This window comes from Tupaia chinensis, unplaced genomic scaffold, assembly GCF_000334495.1.
Source record: "Tupaia chinensis unplaced genomic scaffold, TupChi_1.0 Scaffold000708_1, whole genome shotgun sequence".
Taxonomy (NCBI): Eukaryota; Metazoa; Chordata; class Mammalia; order Scandentia; family Tupaiidae; genus Tupaia; species Tupaia belangeri.
This window is the reverse complement of record NW_006160231.1, coordinates 1,035,422-1,041,770: the sequence shown is the minus strand read 5'-3', so window position 1 is coordinate 1,041,770 and position 6,349 is coordinate 1,035,422. Positions and strand designations below refer to the sequence as shown.

At 53.6% G+C, this 6,349-nt stretch overlaps 1 long non-coding RNA gene across 1 annotated transcript in view; it reads right to left on the bottom strand.

Annotated features, from left to right (window-relative positions):
- LOC114010086 (uncharacterized) overlaps positions 1–249 on the bottom strand; it is a 10,268-nt gene extending 10,019 nt beyond the window's left edge. Inside the window, exon 1 of the long non-coding RNA XR_003551474.1 lies at positions 78–249. This is a non-coding gene — a long non-coding RNA (uncharacterized LOC114010086). The remainder of the gene's footprint in view (positions 1–77) is intronic.
- Positions 250–6,349: the final 6,100 nt, after the last annotated feature.

Genomic DNA, 6,349 nt, shown 5'->3' with positions numbered 1-6,349 from the left:
CTGAACCGCCCAAAGTTATTCGGACTTGCTGATCTCCGGGCCCCTGCGTGGGCTGCTGCCCGACCCCAGCTGCTCACCTGCTTGTCTGAGCACAGACCTGCCTCCTCCGGAGCCCCTTCACTCTCATTGCTGGAGACTGAAAAAGGTCTTAGGGGCTCTGTATGCTGTGGGGATGTTTTCGTAGGAGATCAGAGCAGGAAGGACGGCGAAGATCAGCTAGTCCAGTCTCTCCTTAGCAGAGGAGAAACTGCAGAGGTACTTTGGGGCCAAGAGCTACCCTAGACCTCCCCTCAACCATCTCCATCAGGGTCACTCCTCCCTTCCCCTTTTCATAAGACACTGGCCTGCCTGACCTGCCAAGACAGCAGGACCTGCGATTAGTGGGTGACGTACTAGGCTGCTGATTTACGGGAAGCCAAGAGAGATCTAGCCAGGCCGCCACTGGTGCATGGGAAGCACACAGGTTCTGGAATCCAAAGACTCATGTTCAAGGCCCACTTCTTCTCTGAGCCAACGGGCAAGTCACGTAGCCTCTCTGACCCTCGGTCTCCTCCGTCGTAAAAGGGGAGTACAAATGGCTGTCTCCTCCCCAGGCTGGTAGGAGGGTCATACGAGGTGATAGATGGGAAAGTGCCTCCTGAACAGTTCAACATTCAAGATGCAAGGGAACCTTCCGACAGAGGGGAGGAGCCGGGGAACGTCGCACCGGAACCAGGCTCCAGTGCTCAAAGTCAACGGCGCACTCTGCCTAATCTCTCATGGACTGGAAGGTGCTGGGCTTGTAAATATTTGCTCCTTATGGCCGGACTTTCATGAGTTTATCGGCCTGGCTGATAAGATACGCTGCCCCGCTGGGCGAGCGCTGGCAGCTGGCGCTCTGCATTGCAGGTGACCTCTAGCCTCACTTTTTAAAGCCGAGCAAGTCGGTACAGCGGCTCTCAACTTACAGACTGGAGGGGCGGCGGAGGGGACTCCGAAACGAATTCTCTTTGTTTCTGGATCCCATGTCTAGAGTTGACCGGAGCTCGGAGTTAACACCTTTCATGCCAGATGGTGCCGCGTCTCCGCAGGCTCCACCTGAGCTCAGAACCCAAATGGCATTGAAAAGACTGGAAGAGAGTACCCTTCCCCTTTAATTAAGCACAAAATCTCCATATCTATTTCAGCCTCTGAAAAGTGAAACCCAGGAAGGCAGGTTCCCGGCGGAGAGGAGAGGTGTGCGGAATTAATATTCCATCTCCATTTTTCCCGTGTAACTCAATAAGTGGAATGAGCTTATCGGGGGACCCGGGCTGCACTGAGCCACCAGGTCAGCAGGGCTCACACAGCCGCCTCGCTTCCCAGTCGACAAAGCTCTCAGAGCGGTCGCCCGTCAGGAGGCCGCGCCGTGAGCTGGGGTGAAGGTGAAAAGCTGGGACCCGGCCACCTTGCTCAGTCACAATGTCACCGCTGGGCAGCATGTCCTTCCTCCCTCAGACGCTGGTGCCGCCTGACCTGGGCTCTGAGGCGGGAGGCCCACATTGGCCCCAACTTCCACCTCCCGCAGCCTTGAGCTTTTCTAGAACTCTCCTGGACTGCCCTGTGCTTGGAGAAGACGGGCAGCTGCCTCGCCGGGCCCCAGCAGACCCCCTGCTTCCTTCCTCTATCTGCCAGCCAGCGGCCGGTCCCAGCGCTGCTTGTCTCTGGAGCTGCAGGGCTCTCGAGGCGTCTGTTTCATAAAACAAGATTCTTTTAGAAAACTTGAGAATCTCTTCAAGGGAATTCTTGGAACCCAGTGTGGGAAACACTACTCTGGGTGGTCAGCTCTTTTTGAACATCTACTGAGCTTTTGATCAGCACTTGGTGAAGGGGAGGAAATACCAAAATAGATTTTCCCCTCCGTATAATAGAATTCTAGAGCTAGGAGGAATTTGGGAGATCAAGTAACCCCCCCCTTTATATTCCTATAGAATGTGTGCGTGTGTGAGAGGCACCCTCCGCGGGGCTCCCTCCGCATCCCCTTCCTCCAGTCCTGCAGGGACCCCACATGGGGATTCTGGGCACACACGAATGCACCTGACATGTCTTCAGGCCAACAGGGCCGGAGACTCAAACCACCGCCAGCCTGTGGCACCTGGTACAGGAGGACCGCACCACCGAGGCCGGGCCTCCGATCCACCCTTCTATAGACAGAGAGACTGAGATCCGAAGAGGAAAAACGATCCAGCTAATGAAATCTAGTAATTAAGTCGGAGCCAGTGGAGCTTCAGATCAGGACTTGAGAAAAACGCAAAGGAGAGAAAGAAGACAGGAAGGAAAGAAGGAAGGGAAAGAAAGAAGAGAGGGAGGGAGGCCAAAGGGAATGGAAGGGGCTAGGAGGAAGGGAGAGGCGAGGGGAGCAAAGAAAGGGGCAGAACCCCTCGGCTGCAGGAGGACCCGGCCTACGTGTGTGGGCCACGGAGGAAGTGGGTGTCCTACTCCTCTGGAACATAACCCTGCTCTGGGGTTCCCTCTGGGGTCTTGTTAGAATGTCCATCCCTTGAAACTCACAGGCTGGCCTCTCCCAGGGGGGTGGTATGTCTCATTACAGCGACTGAAAGCAGAGGCCCTGGAGTCAGACAGACCTGAGTTCAAGCCTTGGCTCCAGCCAATTACTCGAGCGTCGAGGTGCCTCGGTTTCATCGTTTGTAGAATGGGGATGATGGCAAGCACCTCCCAGGGCCAATAAGGTCACGTTTATAATATCCCTGACACCGGTCACAGCAGAGTGGACGCTCGAGGAAGGCAGGGACTCTGCTGCGTTTCTGGCTGCATCCTCAGATTCTAGGACACGCCCTTCTCAAGGAGTAGTCGGTACATACACACAGCACGGACGAACGCAGCGTCTGGTCTTGCGGTCATTGTTCTGTAATGGCTATTATTATCCTGGCCCGTTTTCTCACTCCATTCACCTTTCCTTGCCTTCTCCTGGACTCTGTGGTCTTGGCCAACTTGGCTCATTTTTACCGCTGGCATCGGCGTGTGGGTGTGCATCCCCCCACACACACATGCTCACACACACGCACACAGGCTCACACCTGCCCAACCTATGCTGCTGTTTCTGTCTTCTCACCTGCAGGGGGAGAGGGAGAACCGTGAGGCTGAGCCCAGTTCCTGCCTTCCCTGCCCAGCCCCGCCACCCGCACCCTCTGCCCCTTTCAGGGTTCAAGCTGCCGCTCCTGCCACCCTGGCCACCCGTCTCTCACTCCCTTGTGTTGCCTAATAAGTTGGGGGTGGTAAAAGAAAAAAAAATCCCATCACTATTTCACTATTTTCTCCTTTACCAAAGAAGGCCGTCCACTTATTTTTGTTTTGTCTGATTCAAAATGGACTCATGCAATTCCCTTCTGCTCTGACAAATGGGGACCCGCAGCAAAGAAGGAAAGAGAGCCAAAGTGAAAAGAGAAGGGTCAGAGGCTTTCTGGAGATTTATGAAGTTCCCAGGCGAGCACAGGCAGCTGGATGGTTCTCTGCTGTGTCCAGGCCTCAGGTTTCAGGAAAACACAAAGGCTCTGAGACGCGCCTCCTTCCAGTCATTGGGGTGGAGCTGGTGTTTTCCTCTGTGTTAGTTCCCCATTTCCCTCTCCTTCCGAGACAGGGCAGGGGATCACGGGGAGGCCCTTTCCTTCTTCCTTTGGGGTCTAGGACGCTGGGGCAGAACACAGAGATGATAATAATCCTTCTTCTCAAAGCACATTCTCGCTTCTTTTTTTTCATCCATGCGGTTAGAGGTATATTTTATTAATTAATTTATTTTTTAGATTTGTTTGCCATAAGGTGTGTGTGTTTGCCAGTGAGAGACAGAGAGACAGAGAGGGAAAGCGAGAAATCACACACGCACACACATACACACACACCCAGGGTGTGGCCTGGCCACAATCCCTTCTTCATTCTCCTCTGGGGATCTTTGGGCACACACGCACATGCGCTCCAGTTTGTTTTGAGGCCTCCAGGTCCTGGACTTGAACAGTAGAGTTAGCAGCATGGAATCCAGTGCCTTAACCACCATGCCACCTGCTAGCCCCAGCCATGGAGTTGGAGTTTTAATTCACTTTGAATTAGTGATCTTCTGGAGGAGAAAATGAGTAGGAAATTGATAGTCTAGATCATAATATAACAAAAATAACTCAACCCTGCAAATTAACACAGACCTACAAGCTGAAGCCCGAAAGAATCAGACCACAGGAAAATAAGAATCGGCTTAATAATAGAAAATAATAATTAGATATAAGGCCTATGGTCTCCCACAATCACCTGTGGTCTGCCAAAGGCCGAACTGGCGTGACCTCAAGATAAATTGTAAAGGGCAATTTCTGGTCAGGCACGCTAGGGAGGTTCACGTGTGTGCTCCCTCAGTGTACGTGACTGAAAACCAGGTTCTGTTTGCTTTCTTCTTCCTTTGAATGATTTCAGTGAACAAGGGTCTCAATGTAGCAAATTAGTGAAACGCTGGCTCTGTTCAAATCCGTGGCTTCTACCCCTTTGAGGCTGGCCTCCCGTTTGTACTCAGTCCTCGGTGCCTGATGCCAAGTAAATTCCCAGCCCCGGCCCCAGCCCTGGCCAAGCAAGGAGGCCAGGTGAGGTGATCCACCCCGTGTGGCTCCAACGGGCTGAGGCAGGTGGCAGGAGAGTCGTCCCACAATTCCGGGGATGCACCTACCTAACCAAGAATGTGTAGTGGACGGTGAGTTCAGCGAACTGACGCAGCACCCTAAAGTGGCATCGAGGCAAGTGAGGAGCCAGGACATCACAGAGCTGGGGGTGTTCTCCCTGGCCTGGCCTTGGCCCTCGAGGCATACCTCTGCCTCCGGCCACAGGAACTTCGAAGCACTAGCTGCCTAGTGCAGTGTCTGCTCTGTCCTGCCCCTGACGTGGGTGCCCACTGGTCTCCCGCTCATTCTTCCTGGGAATTGGCTCCAGCTCTGCCTCAATGCCTGTCTCAGAAATCCCATAACCCCAGCCAGCCACCAAGACTTACCCCTCCCTCAGTGCCCAGGGCCACCTCAGTCCCTGTGCTGTACCCAGCTAAGAAGCTGGGACCCCTGGCCGGGGCGGGATGTGGAAAAGCAGTGGTGGGAACTAGAGGATGAAAAGCGTGGGTCAAAATGGACCAAGAGCATGATCTGAGTGAGTATTAGAAGGTCGAACACACACTCCCATGGTGCATGGTGTGAGCGGGCTAGGCTCTCCATAGGCCAATGGTAGCAGGTTCGGACATTAAATTGATTTCCATTACCCTCTGGAATAAACCGAGCCCCCTGCCGTGAATCCCAACGATGTGACCTGAGCCTAACTCTCTTGGCTTTCTGGTGTGACTGCTAAGGCACCCCAGAAGGGAATGGTAGTCCTGGCTGAGAAGAACGTATTCGGATAGAGTGCTTTTTGTTTGCTTGCTTTGCCTTTGTTCCAGGAATATCTTCTTTCTTTTTTTTTTTTTCCTTCTGGAGGTCTTAATGTTCAGGAGCGATCACTTGGCTTTGTCTGACAACGGGCTGTGTTTCTATTTTATGACACCCTCCACTCCACACCCTCAGCACTTGTCAGCAGGCGGCGGGCAGGAAACCACCGGCTCTTTGAGCAGAGCGCTATCACTGTTTGCCCTCCTGCCTCGTCATGGGTCATGGGCTCTGACGCACACGGGATGCTGAACGAGTCTTCACCTGGCTACCCAGCCCACACCCCCCCAAAAGTGCCCGGCGCTTGTCTCTCAGATCCATCCAAACAGAAAGCGGCCCTTTGGAATCACTCTCCCCTTGCCTCATCGTCCTCCAGGAGCCCCACCACGAAAAAGTTCCTGTTCAGCTTTGAAAACAAGTATGACAGTGAAAGGGGACACAGATGGCTTATTTATCAAGATTTTAGGTCATACAAAATCCAAACATGACATCAGTAAATTGGGTGAGCGAGTGAGGACCCAAGTCCACCCTATTGGGTGGAACAAGGAACTGGATTTAACAGGGCGAAATTTACTAGTGCTAAGTGCGAAGTCCCACCCTTGGGCTCAAAACAGAACAAGAGCTAAAACAGCATGGGCCAGCCGGTAGCACAGGGACTGAGGTGGCTGAGTCCCACATGGCCAGCTGTGAGTGTGAGGCCGGACCCAGAGGCTTGGAAAACCCACGGGCACTGGCGCATGCGTGCCCCAGATCCCAAGAGGAGAGTGGAGAAGGGGTTGTGTGGTCATCTCCCTGCCCCTCTCTTCTCACTCTCCCTCCCTCTCTCTCTCTGCCTGTCTCTGGCAAACACACGTGTCCTATAGCAAAACTAGATACAAACACACACAAATCAGCAGTGTGAGTCCAGAGTACGACGTGGCCAGCTGCCTCAGGCG